This window comes from Amblyomma maculatum, chromosome 5, assembly GCF_055883805.1.
Source record: "Amblyomma maculatum isolate TAMU_Amacu chromosome 5, ASM5588380v1, whole genome shotgun sequence".
In the NCBI taxonomy this organism is placed as follows: Eukaryota; Metazoa; Arthropoda; class Arachnida; order Ixodida; family Ixodidae; genus Amblyomma; species Amblyomma maculatum.
In genome coordinates this window covers 92,948,856-92,964,058 of record NC_139348.1, presented here as the reverse complement: position 1 = coordinate 92,964,058, position 15,203 = coordinate 92,948,856, and the positions used below count along the sequence as shown (strand labels likewise).

Below are 15,203 nucleotides of genomic sequence, written 5' to 3'. Positions count from 1 at the left end.
ACCGTAACATTCATTGACATCCCTTTTTCTCTATTGGGGTAAACATCCGAAGCTCTTATTGGAGCTCATTACTTGAGGGAAAATCCCAACAGAGCATCACAGTCGTTTAGAAAACGTTATTTCTGCAGTGATTAGTTTTTAGGCTAGAATAATTTTATACATTTTCCCATCAAGATAGATAAATGAGGGAGTTTCTTTAGTACCGATGGTATGAAAAGTGGTGTTCTGACGTTAAACATTTGTTTATCAGAATAAAAGGTGGTAAAGCGCAATTGTGGAGGGACAAAGACAGAACAGACAAACATCTGTCAGATAAAAATGAAAGCTTTGGGCCTTTCATTTCTCCTCTTGCTGTATATTTAATGTAGTCCGATGCAGTACGCTCTGAGGAGTATGTTCTCTGCGACTTACGAACCTACAGAACAAGACAATGTGTGTTTGTCTCAGGAGTTCAACGCTCCAAGGAGACTCAGACTGCCGGGAAAACCATAGCGGAGAACTCTGGATCATGGCTACCATATGCCTTTCTTTGTAACGTTCTGACGTTGAACAGTGTACGAGAACTTTGCGTTTTGCCTACATAAAGACCATTTTAGTTTCGATGCCTGGGCGCAGCCATCTTAGTTCGGTGGTGGCGCCCCGTATGAATCAAATTGGAAAAGCCCGTTCAGGCTCCCCTTGACGCCATATTTGGCTGTGCTGTGTGTGTTGCTGCTGCGATACGGCAGCGTAAAAGTGCTATTTTACGGTGCTCGTGACAGCCATTGACACCTTGGTGCTATTCTGTGTTTTCTTGGGCGCTCCAGCAAACCGTATACTATCCGTTTGGCATGGTGGAAAATGTTGGAAACAGCACTAGCAGCCAGGGCGACTGCGAAGGGATGTGCTCCGCTTCCGCAAGCCGAAATCGTCAGAGTTAACTGCGAGGGTGTATCGGTTGTGAAATGTGGGTTTAATAGTTGATTGGAACGTCTAGCGCTGGCAGTAATTCGGGCGCAGCAGTATCAAAATACCAGCAGCAGGGCACAGCTTCAGCGCGAGAGAGATGGGCGCCGGAGACCAGCGATGGTGATGGCGATGCAGCAGCGTTGTTTCTTCTTCGTCTTCTTTACATTTTCCCCGCGTGAAGAAGTCGCCATCCTGGCGACTCACGGAGAAGAGACAACAAGAGGGTTGTAATAAGGCTTGAGGCGGCTAACATGAACAACCTCACGGCCGCGGTGGCGGTGGTCGGAAGAAGGGGTGACTGGCTCGATAACGTAGTTAACAGGGGATGTGCGTTCCAAGACGCGATAAGGTCCGTGGTATTTCGTTTGTAGTTTGCTTGTGGCAGGAACGCATAACCAAACGAAGCTGTCGGCCACGAACGTTGGAGCTAGGGTATCGCTATCATGCTTATCTTTTCGGTAGCCTTGAGTATTGGAGGTAAACGTGCGAGCTAACTGACGGCATTCCTCAGCCTTCTGTACAATATCGGACTAAGCAATGTGCTCAGAGGCATCTGGATGGTATGGCAAAATTGTGTCCAGAGTACAAGATGGTTCACGGCTGTAAAGAGAAAAAAGGGCGAAAAACCAATTGTTGCTTGGGTGGCAGTGTTGTACGCGAATGTTACGAATGGCAGTACCTGGTCCCAGTTGGAGCTCCCAGATTCAGATGTAACATACATTGCGAGCATGACCCCAAGCGTACGGTTGAAACGCTCCGTGAGGCCGTTGGTTTGCGGGTGGTACGCGGTTGTAGCCCGATGTATCGATTTGCAAGACGACAGGAACTCTTGGACTACTTCGGAAAGACACGACCTCTATCACTGAGTAGCTCGCGAGGGGCGCCGTGTGAAGTGGTGCAGAAGAAAATGGGCTACCTCTCGGGCTGTCGCCGCGTGAAGTGCAGCAGTCTCCGCATAACGGGTCAGGTGGTCGACGGCGGCGATAACCCATCGATTACCGGCGGCACTGCATGATAGTGGACCATACAGGTCGATTCCCATGCGATCAAACGGGCGAGCTGGACACGGTAAAGGATGGAGAGGACCAGCGGGGTGGCGAGAAATCTTGCGTTGTTGACAGGCGGTACAACAGCGAATTTTACGACGTACGAAATTATACATTCCCCACCAGTAATACCTCTGACGAATTCGATCATAGGTTTTCAGGACGCCGGCGTGAGCGCTTTGCGGGTCAGTGTGATGGTGGGCATAAACATCGGAGCGGAGGTGGCGCGGAATGACAAGTAGCCATTTTCTGCCGTCTGAGTTGTAGTTCTTTCGGTAGAGGAGGCCGTCCCGAATAGTAAAATGGGAGGCCTGTCGGCGGAGTGCCCGAGGATGCATAGCCGCGGTAGTAGTGTCAAGGACATCTAGCAGGCTAGAAACGCAAGGATCTTGTCGTTGCTCGAAAGGCATATCCTCAACGGTGAGTGCTGTTACGTTTGGGGATCGCGAGCGCCGGGGTAGCGTACCGCTGCGGCGCGCGGCCCCTCGGTAGCGTTGGCCTGGCGGCTCCGTGGACGGCGGACGGCATCAAAGGTGCCAGCAAAGACGAGGCGTCTTTTAACGAAACAACCTTTACTGTAACATCAGGAAGAAACGGGCAGTGAAGCTGACCCGGAGAGATTACAGACACTCTCACACAGCTGGTGTCTAGCGTCGTGCCAACGGCGCGTCAAAGTAGTCTCTCTCTCAGCGGAGTCGGCCGCTGCTTTTTATAGTTTTTCCAGTTCACAGGGAAAGGGTAAACCCTCACAGGAAAGGGAGAGCCAAACATGTTGGTTCACGACGAATGACTCAATCGCAGGTGTTCCGACCTCATCTCCTCCACCTCCTGCAGACAGGAGAGGGCGACGCACTTTCCCTCGAGCTCCAGGCTTGGCCACCTTTTGCACACACACGCACGCACAGGAACACGCTGAGACTTGTCGGCGGGAGGAATCGTTGCGCGGCCGATGAACGGCGTCGAAATGGCCGATCCGCTCGCGGTTCTGCCTGTTGCTATGCGGTGGCCGCGTCAGCTGTCCCACTTCTCGGTGGAGAAACGTAACAGACTGCCCCGCCGGGGAAGGGAGATCCCGAAGGGCAGGGGACTGCATCCGCTGTCCGGAGGGATCGGGATGTTGCTGCTAACCAGGGTCGTCCGACTCTGTTTCTCTTGAGCCAGTCAGCCTGAAGAAGTCCTTGGCAAGTCCGGGTTTCCAAGGCACTCTGCAACTTGTCTTCAGGAGAGATTTCTGACAACCTACAGCATCACAACCACGCTAAAAACTCAAATGGTCAGCCAGCAAGCACGGCACAAACTTCACTAAGTTTTGCCAGACTATTTCCCTCTTATGCCCCCATCAATATTAAAGGGCAGCTTAGCAGCACTAGGAACGCGTCCACAAATTTGAAAATCGCATTTTCAAAACAGCACTTCAAACAAAGATAATACAATACAAATGTTCAAAATCCTATGCCAGGAAGAAAAACACCAAGAAGTGAAAACTGGGGCTTCTTCTCACGTTATGGGCTCCGACTTAAGCCATCGGCGTTACCATTGAGATCACCTTTTTCACTAAAGCTTCGGCTGTCCGTTTCACGGAACAACCGTACCTTCCTGTTTCTGTGCAAAGAAATGCATGAGCATAAGTCACTAGCTTTACTAAACGATCTATCCCTCTCCTTACGCTTTGCGCACCAGTCACGCATTTTCTGGGCACGGGCGCATTTGTGCCTTCGGGATAATCGCTTTCTTTTTCGCGATAGCCTCAACTTGCTCCATTCTTTCTCGCGCCTGCCTTTCCGTTTTTTTCTACGGCAGCACTGGAACACAGGCGTTTTGCTTTCTTTTCGCAATCGTTTGAGTGTCCTCTCCTTACGATGGCAGCATTCTTTATCGCGCCTGCCCTTTCGCGTTCTTCGTCGGCAGCATGGGAATATTAGCCTTCCGCTTTCTTTCTGCAATCGTTTGCCCTCCTTACGATGGCAGCATTCTTTCTCGCGCCTGCCTTTCCGCGTTTTTCGGTGGCAGCACTTGAATACTCTAGTTCCACTTTCTTTCGGCGCGAGCTCTGGCAAGCTAGCGGTAACCGGAGCTAGTAGGACACCGGTGTCGTCTGAGTGGTCAAAGTGCGGCGCCGCGTCTGCATTGCGGCCAGCAGCACATGACTCATTTTCAGTCCAGTCCGAACAACAACTGCTCACGCTAGCCCCCAAGCTAGGCATTTCCTCTGGCAGCGCCGCGGCTGCATCGCTTGACTCACTTTCATTCAAATCCGAACAACCGCTCATGCCAGCCCTCAAGCTAGGCATTTCCTCCGGCGGCTCGCCACTCACGTTACACGGGTCCTCCGATGAGCCGCATTGCTCAGCGCTAACCGGCGCACGATCAAGCTCATTCGACAGCTGGGGCGCTTCGGATAGCGTGAGGGTCATGTGTGCTACGTCCGCGTTCGCACTGGGGTTGCTTTCGCGAATACAACCTAGCGTGGTATCAGGGCACGAACGATTCTGACTCTGCTCTGGTCGCTCGCTGTCGCCTTCGCAAGTCTCGCTCTCTACAGCGGACGCGCACTCCTCGTCGGTCTGCCCTGGCTGATCACAACTGGCGGGCTGCGCAGTTTCCCTGATCGGCACTTCGTTTTTCTGCGCGCCCTGCTCTACAACACAGTCGATTTCGGAGACTGAAAGTTTCTCCTCTCCTAGCTCGTTTCCAGCTCCGTCGCGCTCTACACAAGCTTCTGCTTTCGACTCGAGAGGCGGTTCAGTTATTGCCAGTTCCCCACTCTCATTTGATGGAAATGTATCTCCTGCAGCTACTTGGGTCGGCATGCACTTCACCTCGCTTAACGGCGTCACTTCGGACTTCTCGCCGATTAAGCATGTGCTAACCGTCTCAGCTAGTGGCTCGACCAAGGTAACAGGATACTCTTCTGTTCGAGGCTCGGTCGGCTCGCTACTGCGGTCACCTTGCTCGGCCGCTTCCCCAAGCTGTTTCTCACACTCCGGTGCAAGTTCGATTTGCTCCGGAACTTCCGCACTGTCTAGCCATTCGCTTACAGCGGCTTTCAACTGATAGGCCAAATCAAAGTATGCCTCGTTACAATGTTTCTCGCTCTCATATCTCTTCCGAAGATCCTGAGGCGTTATCTGATATCGTATCAGCAATGACTCTTTTAGTTCATCGTAATTTTTCAAGCGGTCGCCAACCAATCGCTTGATTTCTTCCGACGCTTCAGCGGAGAGAAGAGCTACCAACTTCTGCGCCCAACTATCTCGCTCGAAACGTTTACTTCTGCAGACATTCTCAAAGTCTGCCAAATACTCGGCCACATCCTCGGCAATGAGGAACGGTGGCGGACCATCTCGCGGTATTGAACCGTTACACTGAATGGCATTGCAAGCTTTAATCCTTTCCACGCTCATTCTATGTGCTGATATCTCCAGCTGCATCAGTTTCCTTACGCGGGCGTCCTCTTTCTCGAAACGTTCCCTACGTTCACGCATCTCTTTCTCGTGACGTTCACGTTCCTCTTTCTCGTGACGTTCTCTACGTTCACGTTCCTCTTGACGTTCGTCAATGATCTCAAGGCATTCCAAAAGCTCGTCATCTTCAGCTTCCAACGCAAGAATAGCCTTTAACACTTCTGGTTTTCTGAGTTTGTCTGACAAATCCAGACCCAACTCCTCCGCAAGCTCCAGCAATTTCGGTTTGCGCAACGACTTCAAATCCAAATTCATGGCTGTTCCGAGTGCTGCCTTCTCTACTGCCCACTATTGCCTTGCTGCAATTAACCCAGCAACAACGACAACACAATTACCAGCTCTGTTCTCTACTTAACAAAAGCCTGGCAAAACTCAGTAGAAGAAAGTCCCGCACTCACCAAACCTCGCAGCCAAGAATCCAACGCAGTCGTTCCGCTGCAGGCAACCAGTCATCACACAGGGCTCGTTGCACTGCTCCCGACTTTCCGCTGAGCTGCTTTGATTCACGGGTCACGCCTCGGACATCTCCGCTCTTCCCACCAGATGTTGCACCTCGGTCAGGCCTGGCTCGTTTCACCGACCACGGTCACTGCTTGGTCGTCCTCGTACCTCCGCTGTTCACCAGTTGTTGGACGACGGTATCGCCTGGCTCGTCCCTCCAACCACGGTTACGGCTTGGTCGTCGTCGTCCCACCGACCACGGTTACGGTTTGGTCGTCCCACCGATGCCTACCAATTGTTACGTTTGGGGATCGCGAGCGCCGGGGTAGCGTACCGCTGCGGCGCGCGGCCCCTCGGTAGCGTTGGCCTGGCGGCTCCGTGGACGGCGGACGGCATCAAAGGTGCCAGCAAAGACGAGGCGTCTTTTAACGAAACAACCTTTACTGTAACATCAGGAAGAAACGGGCAGTGAAGCTGACCCGGGGAGATTACAGACACTCTCACACAGCTGGTGTCTAGCGTCGTGCCAACGGCGCGTCAAAGTAGTCTCTCTCTCAGCGGAGTCGGCCGCTGCTTTTTATAGTTTTTCCAGTTCACAGGGAAAGGGTAAACCCTCACAGGAAAGGGAGAGCCAAACATGTTGGTTCACGACGAATGACTCAATCGCAGGTGTTCCGACCTCATCTCCTCCACCTCCTGCAGACAGGAGAGGGCGACGCACTTTCCCTCGAGCTCCAGGCTTGGCCACCTTTTGCACACACACGCACGCACAGGAACACGCTGAGACTTGTCGGCGGGAGGAATCGTTGCGCGGCCGATGAACGGCGTCGAAATGGCCGATCCGCTCGCGGTTCTGCCTGTTGCTATGCGGTGGCCGCGTCAGCTGTCCCACTTCTCGGTGGAGAAACGTAACAGTGCTGACAAGGAGGCTTGAGGAGGGCATGATGAGTTAGGCGAACGCACCGGTGACCGAGAAAGAGCATCGGCGTCAGAGTGCTTGCGGCCAGAGCGGTGCACTACACGGATGTCGTATTCCTGAAGCCTGAGAGCCCAGCGCCCGAGACAGCCAGACGGATCCTTGAGAGGCATGAGCCAGCAGAAAGCGTGATGATCTGTAACTACCTCGAAGGAGTGGCCATATCAGTAAGGGCGGAACTTCGTTATAGCCCACACGATTGCTAAGCACTCCTTTTCGGTAATGCAGTAGTTGGACTCGGCTTTGGTAAGAGCACGGCTTGCGTAGGCGGCAACGTATTCGGAGAAGCCAGGCTTGCGCTGGGCGAGGACGGCGCCGAGACACCACTGGCATCGGTGTGAAGTTCTGTAGGTGCAGCAGGGTCGTAATGGCGAATAATTGGTGGTGACGTAAGAACATTGCGCAGTGTCGCGAATGCATCATCGCAGGCTGGCGACCAAGAGGAGAGGTTAGGGGTGCCTTTCAAGAGCTGTGTAAGGGGGCTATGATGGTTGCGAAATTGCCAACAAAACGACGAAAGTACGAGCAGAGGCCCACGAAGCTTCGCAGTTGTTTCAAAGTGGTCGGTTTCGGAAAGTTAACAACGGCGCGGAGCTTTTTAGGATCAGGCAGAACTCCATCTTTTCACACAACATGTCCGAGTATTGTGAGCTGGCGGGCACCGAACCGCCACTTTTTGAGGTTCAGTTGAAGACCGGCGCGGGTTAGGCAGGTGAGCATCTGGCGAAGTCGAGTCAGGTGGGTCGGGAAGTCGGTTGAAAAGACGACGATATCATCGAGGTAGCATAAACAGATGTTCCATTTCAGGCCACGCAGTACAATGTCCATCATTCTTTCAAATGTGGCTGGGGCGTTACAGAGTCCGAACGGCATAATATTAAATTCGTATAGTTCGTCTGGAGTAATAAAGGCGGTCTTAGCGCGATGCTCCTCTGCCATGGGCACCTTCCAATATCCACAGCGCAAATCGAGTGAGGAAAAGAATTCTGCTCCTTGTAAGCAGTCTAGGGCATCGTCGATTCGTGGGAGGGGATACACATCACGACGAGTAATTTTGTTGAGGTGGCAATAATCAACACAAAATCGTATGGAACCATCCTTCTTCTTAACTAGGACCACAGGAGACGACCATGGACTACAGAATTCTCTAATTACTTCGCGTTGCAGCATGTCATCGACTTGTAGGGCAATACCACGGCGCTCAGTCGGGGACACCCGATACGGCCGCTGATGGAGAGGTCGGTGAGCGCCAGTGTCAATGAGGTGAGAAACAGTCGTCGTGCGGCTCAAGGAAGATTGCGGGATGTCGAAGGAGGAGCAGAATTGGTGTAGAAGGTCTAGAAGTTGCTCGCGGTGGCGCGGCTCTAGAGCGCTGTCCCCAGAATGGTCAAAAAGGTCCCGCTGTAGCGGATCTGAAGCCACACGAGTTGGAGTCAAGGCGTCAACTTGGCAAACAGGGAACGACAAATCATCAAAGGCGAACAGAAGGTCCATGGGCTCGATGCGGCCGAGGCACTCCCCTTCGGTCAACATAACGGGAGACGCAAGAGGATTGGCTACCAGAAGTGTGCAAGCGCCGTTGTTCATGTCAAGGACGGCAAACGGCAGCGGTAAATGGCGGCGGCGGCCGACAACGTTAGAGGGCACAAAGAGGACTGTCGCGGCGGTGGTAAAAGGGGCAGTGAGGGGAACCAGAACAGCGCTAACGGGTGGGATGGTTGTGTCATGAGCTACGAGGAGTTTGGCCGCAAAACGAGGACACGACTCGTGGAGCAGGGCATCAGACGGTGCATCACTTGGTTCAATGAGCTCTACTTGAGGATTGGCGCAGTCAATGATAGCATGATGCTGGGACAGGAAATCCCAGCCGAAAATGACGTCATGAGAACATGTGGGGAGAACGACGAATTCGATGATGTACAAGGCTGCAGCAATGACGACGCGAGCAGTGCAGACAGCTGTCGGCTGTATACTGTGAGCGACTGCGGTACGAAGCGATAGTCCCTCGAGGGGCGTAGTCACTTTTCGGAGGGAGCGGCAGTTTTTGGCTGATAACTGATACAGCGGCACCAGTGTCGATGAGCGCAAGAGTATAAACACCTTCAATGATGACAACAGTAACATTCGCGGGATTAAGACGAGGACTGGGAAATTCTGTCCAATACGCAGTTCGTGCCTCGCAAACTGCGGCGGTTAGTTTTCCTGCTGAGTAGCGGGTCGTCGGCGCATTGGAGAAATGGAGCGGCGACGTGGTGATGGTGAACGACGAGGCAGTAAGTCCGGAGCATCGGGGGGTGCTGTTGGAGGACCCGATGGGACGGGGAACTGGGGGGCCAAATAGGTGGCGCAGGCCATGCAGCAAAGGCCATATTTATTCGGCGCCGGCAGTAGCGTGTCGTGTGTCCAGGGATGCCGCAGTGGTAGCAAATAGGCCTGTTGTCAGAAGTGCGCCATGGAGATGGTGTCTGACGCAAGGAGGGAGCAAAAGCTGTTGGCGCTGAACAGATAGGGGGCGAAGCACAGGCATACGCTGGCTCAAGAGGTGGACTTGAAGTAACTTCGGCATACGTGCGACGTAATACCTGAGAAGGAGCCGGCGCAAAGGCTGGAGCGTAGCTCAGTGGCGCAACGCCGGGAGGTGAAATTGTGGGCGTGAGGAACGTCATTGAGGGTGCGACTGGAGCTGATTGAGGAGGAGGATTAGGGACGACTTCAGATACATGTTGCTGGATTGCGCGGCGAAGCTCCGGAACAAGGCCAGTTGGTGTCGGCTCTTTAATATATGGCTGCAGAGACAGTTGTCGTGCGACCTCCTGACGTACAAAAGCCTTGATGTCTTCAGAGAGGCTAGATGACTCCCTCTCCGCGGCTAGTCCAGCGAGTCATGCCTGAGGCTGGCGAATCAAAACACGCTCCTTGCGGAGCTCGTCGTAGCTTTGACAGAGGTCGTAGATTTCCTTGACCGTAGTGGGGCCTTTGGCGATGAGCATGTTGAAAGCGCCGTCATCAATTCCTGTGAGGACATGACGTATCTTAACGGCCTCGGTCATGGTCGGGTCAACGCGGCGACACAAATCAACAATGTCCTCAATGTAACTGGTGAACGTTTTACCGGGCAGCTGTAGTCGCGATCGAAGACGCTGTTCCGCGCGGAGTTTTCGGACGGTGGGGCGGCCAAAGACATAAGAAAATTTGGTATTGAAATTCGCCCAGGTGGTAAAGTCCGACTCGTGGTTTCGAAACCACAGATTAGCGATGTCGCTGAAGTAAAAGATGACATTATTAAGCTTACGAACCTCAGCTTGACCTCCACCAAGTGAAATGTGGGTTTAATAGTTGATTGGAAACTCTAGCGCTGGCAGTAATTCGGGCGCAGCAGGATCGGAATACCAGCCGCAGGGCACAGCTTCAGCGCGAGAGAGATGGGCGCCGGAGACCAGCGATGGTGATGGCGATGCCGCAGCGTTGTTTCTTCTCCGTCTTCTTGACAGTTGTATATTTCACTGTACATGTATTTTCAATTATATTTTATAATCGCAATGGTAACTGTGCACACAAACACACAGCGAGTGAGCCGTACGGGCAGCTACCGAACGCGAAATATACAGATACTACGAAAGATGCTTTCTAGTCATCCCCGCATTGATTTAACGTGAGATGCGACGTATTTTATGCCCTGTATTTCCTCTCGACAGTGCATATTTATATTCGATGTTGCGCTGCTTTCATTTCGCATTCAAGGCACGGGCAGCGTATGCGGTTTCGCCACTAACCGCTGCTATCGTGCACTGAGCTTAATGAATGCACGCGTGTCTGTGGTGCGTCGGCAACCGAATGCAAAATGCATACGATCGAGCAGGCCTGCTTCAACAGTATATATACTTTCAAGGTAAACCCTGGTTCAAGAACGGCACATAAAGGAAGTAATGTCTAAAGTACCATCCGTCGATGCTTTTATGCAGGCTTGGTGTACGTTCGGCGCAGCAACATCGTATCACTGTCCCGTCGTAGAGGCATCGTTTGCACGACACACTGTTGAGCAAAACGTCGAAAAACGCTCGCTATCAGCTACACCATGAACGAAGACGACAAATTCGCAGCACATACTGTAGTGGTTACGAAAGCGGTGCCACCCGCTGGCGCGGCGGACGACGGCACTCTCGCCGAGCGCTTATCCCTACTCAATGCTAGGCCTAAACTGTTTCGTATCGAAGGGATATCCGACTACAGTGTAGAGTCCGACGGCGATTTGTAATTGCTCAGCTTTAGAGTAAATGGTATCTCGTGGAACTGTCTTATTGCCGATTCGATTGTATCAATAAAAAAATTACAGAGCACTTCAGAATCTGCACTGGAGCAACACAAAAGCACGGATGCTGCTATTGGTTACTTCTGGTTGCTTCTAGTTGCATAATTCACTTCTTGTTTCCGATGTTAGTCATTGGTACTTTCAAAATGCGCGCTAATTCCTTCCTATGCCATTTTCGGCTCTACTTTCGTTTGTGTGACGTCACATCGTCTACGTTACATAATTCACTTCTTGTTTATTCATATTAGTCTTTGGTACTTTCAAATTGCCCGCCAGTCCCTTCCTATGCCCTTTTTCGGCTCTACTTCCGGTTGCGGGATGTCACATCTTTGACGTCACCATAATTAGCGGAGGTCTCTGCTCCCGTCCCTTAGGCCTGCGTGCCGGGGGCGGGAATTGGGGGCCTCCTTATCTGGTGGAAAATAAAGTTGTCATCATCATCATCATCTGCCTGAATTAACTACTTTAATGTCTGGTTCTTTCAAATTGCCCGCCAATCTCTTCCGATGCCCGTTCTTGGTTCGACTTCACGTTGCGTGACGTCACATTTTTGGCGTTACCTTAATTGACTGATTTAGTTAACTACTTTAGTATTTGATACCTTCAAATGTGGCGCCAAGCCATTCGCTAATGCGAACATTTTTTTCTTTACAGTTAAATTTTTTGCCTATACCTAATTAACGTATTGGCATAATTATTTTTCGCACACATTACGTCACCCTCTATCGTAATAGAAGAGACATCTGGACGAGTTAGTACGGTGACATGATGAGTGAACCGTGAATGGCTTTAAAGGTCCCCTGAAACAGCCACCAAGAAGCCACTGATAAAGGTGTACAGTGTGTTGAAGAAATCCTTTTGAGCATTAGCCCAAAGTTTAACTCCTCGGAACAAAGCCAGTGATTTATTATTAATTTTTAAAAACACCGTTTTTTGAAATTCGCGGGCAGAGAGCTCGTCACTTGGCGGTGTCGCATGGAACTATTTCCTTAAACCGTGACGTCACTGGTGAGTTGACTGGCAAGGCCTGCTAGGAGCTGCCATTCGCTGCGGCCATTGCAGTCATGACGTCACGGACACACTTCCGGTAGCTGCGAAAGTCGTCTGCTCATGCGCTGCTCGAACTATGTGCGAGCTGTTCTTACACAGCTTGCCGCCCTTATCGGTTAGGCGACCATTGCCCATCAAGTACAACAACCGAAGCGAAGCAGTGATCGGTGGAACGAAGCTGCATTTACAAATATCTTATTTATATAACGTGGTTTCAGGAGTACCGGAGTGTCGTCCGACGAGGCGTCAACAGCACGGTCAAGCACCGCACGATGGCAGCACCTCCTCGACCGCTGTAAACACCACCGCTGTGTCCCCTCTTCCGGCATACCGTTCGCGAACGACACGGCGGATCGTTAGCACCGATGTCCGAATAAAGCATGCTAAAATTTGTTGGCGTCTGGAATACTGAGCCGAATATCAAATATGAAGCCCTCGTGAGGATCGCTGACCAGCAGCAAATTGCTGGTAAGAGCGATAGCCGGGATATTAGCAAGTTTCTGCTCAAGCCAGCTGCCGCTGGTGCATTTCGGCTCATCCGATCTGCTCGTACTATACTCCGTTTCATACATCAGGTGCAACGCAGCGAAAGCTACGCAAGTAGTCCGCAAGAAAAAAAATGTTGGTGTATAACTACACTCTCGTTTTGTGGTAGAGTGGTTCTTGCGGAAACGGACTGTATTCCGAGCATACAAGTTTGCAATAACTTGCTTCACGTGCTTTGACATCTTCGCAGTGCGGATCTTATAGAAAAAATGCGCACCGAAGAACCATTTTCTCAAAAAGAAATGCGCAGCGCTGGATGGATGGATGGAATATAGGAGCGTCCCCTTTGAAACGGGGTGGTAGCAGTACCTATCATGCTCATTTTTCTCCCTATATCTTAATTATTGATTTAGAATGGTTACCTAAACCATCTTCCATTTATTAAATTTTTGTTCCTACATTACTAACATCATGTCACTTCTCTGCTTTTAAGCCACCAATCTTCCAGTCATTTTTTGCTAGTTTCCATCGCCGGTTTATTCACCCGGCCACTGTTATCTCTAAACCCCAGAGCTTCAGGAACAGTGATTGCGCCTGCATGAACTTCTGGATGGATACCATTGCATTCAAGTATAATATGGTCAATTGTTTCACTGGAGTTACCACATACAGCACATGCGTCATCTCCATTAAATTTTTTTTGTAGCAGCGTGTTTTAAGGCACCCTGATCTAGCTTCAAAAAGTAGGACACTGCCTCTTGAGTTATCAAAGAAATCTTCCTTCCTGATCTGCATTGTCCACTTCCGGTACAATTCCACACTCTGTTTTTTTTTTTCGTCGAATTTATACAATTTTTACCTTCTGTGTTTTTCACCTGTTGCTTAATGCTCTTTATTTCTCCGTCCTTGTGACTAGCATACTTACTAGTTAGTTTCCTAGTTGTTTTCCTCCATTGTGAGTCAACGCTTTTTAAGTACAGGTATTTAAATACTTCAGCTGCCCATCTATGGGCAGCTAAAATGCGCAGCGCAGAGGGCACAGCCAGCGCCATCTAGTGGCACAGCTGGCAAGGTTGCGGGGCAGCGAAAACGCGACACGAACAACGACATAAAAACAAACAAATTCACCGAATCCGATCCTTTCTCCTTAAAAAAGGTGCTCTTTAGGAAGTTGATGGCAAATGTAAGACGTATTAAGCCTGCAGACAAAATAACTATTATTTGTTCTCGTCAAGAGTAGGCACTATTTTTCATCGCGGATGCTGAGAGCGCAAACAAGAGCTGTAGCATTGGCAGTGTTGCACTTGATGTATGAAACGGAGTATAGTTCTGCGATTAATGCGTCGCCAGAGTTAATCCTATAATTAATTTGCTATGGCAGGATTCACATAAGGCGGTTTCATAAGTAGGCGATTTACGACAGCGTTGATCAGGTCCAAAGCGCCGACTGCCGCGGCTTCGAACAGGAACAATTCAGGCCTAACGACGACTAGGGAAGGTCACGCCGCGCTCGCGCGCCCCACACCCGCGGTAATTGTGTAACGTACATCAGCCTGCTCGCGGCATCCCGTGCTGCAAGCGTTGCGAACTCGTGTACTTTCATAGCTAAGGCCGCGCATTTTTTGACGTTCTGCTCAACAACAAGCCGTTCAAACGATACTGCAGGCAAGACAAGGATTCAGTACGCAGTCGCTGCGCTGTCGGCCGTAATCGAAGACGTTGGGCGGCACCATATTCTATACATCGATCTTTAAACGTGATACAGTGGGCAAATGGATAACTTTGTGAAGCAGACCCGCTCGTACGTTTCGCGCATTCGGGTGCCGGCGAGTAGCCTCCGTCAACAGACGCCGCCATAACCTCGGTCAACGACGCAAACCGAGGTCGCCAAGCTCGGTTTGCGATAACCGCGGTTAGTGGTGTAACCATGGTTTGGTCCGAACATGGGCTAACCACGGATTCGCGGTTACACTAACCGTCGCTGCGCGAACTGGCGAACTCGAACTCCACAGGCGTGGGCGAGCGAGGACGGGTTGACGCGAGTAAAGACGCGAGTACGCCAGCAAACGAGCTAGCGTGCGGCAACCGGAAGTTCGTCGAAGTGACGTATTTCTGGGATGAGCTTTGAACTTGCTTGTATTCTTTATTTTTTTTTATGGCTCCCTTCGGCGTACGAGTTGAGAGGGAAAATTGGAAGGGCCAATTTTACTCGCCGATATCTGGTATTGCAGAAGCTAGATCGAACCTTTTTGCGGGAGAATGATGGGTGGTTCAATATCTATCAGCGTTATGGCGTTGTTTACCCTTCTTGGCGACCCATTTTAGGGGACCTTTAACAGATAATAAGGTCGGGTTCCTTGAACGTGGTGTGTGTGTGTGCTGTGATCATGATTTGTTTTTTTGTTTATGTGTGGTTTGGTGCTGCTTGGCTGGGTTATTTATACTCTGTGTTTTTTCAATAAACTTCATTTGCGAGTCAGCGC

The 15,203-nt window shown here is 51.0% G+C and overlaps 1 protein-coding gene across 1 annotated transcript in view; it reads right to left on the bottom strand.

Moving 5' to 3' along the window:
- LOC146188704 (uncharacterized) overlaps nucleotides 1-15,203 on the bottom strand; it is a 38,234-nt gene that overhangs the window by 527 nt on the left and 22,504 nt on the right. The window lies entirely within an intron of this gene.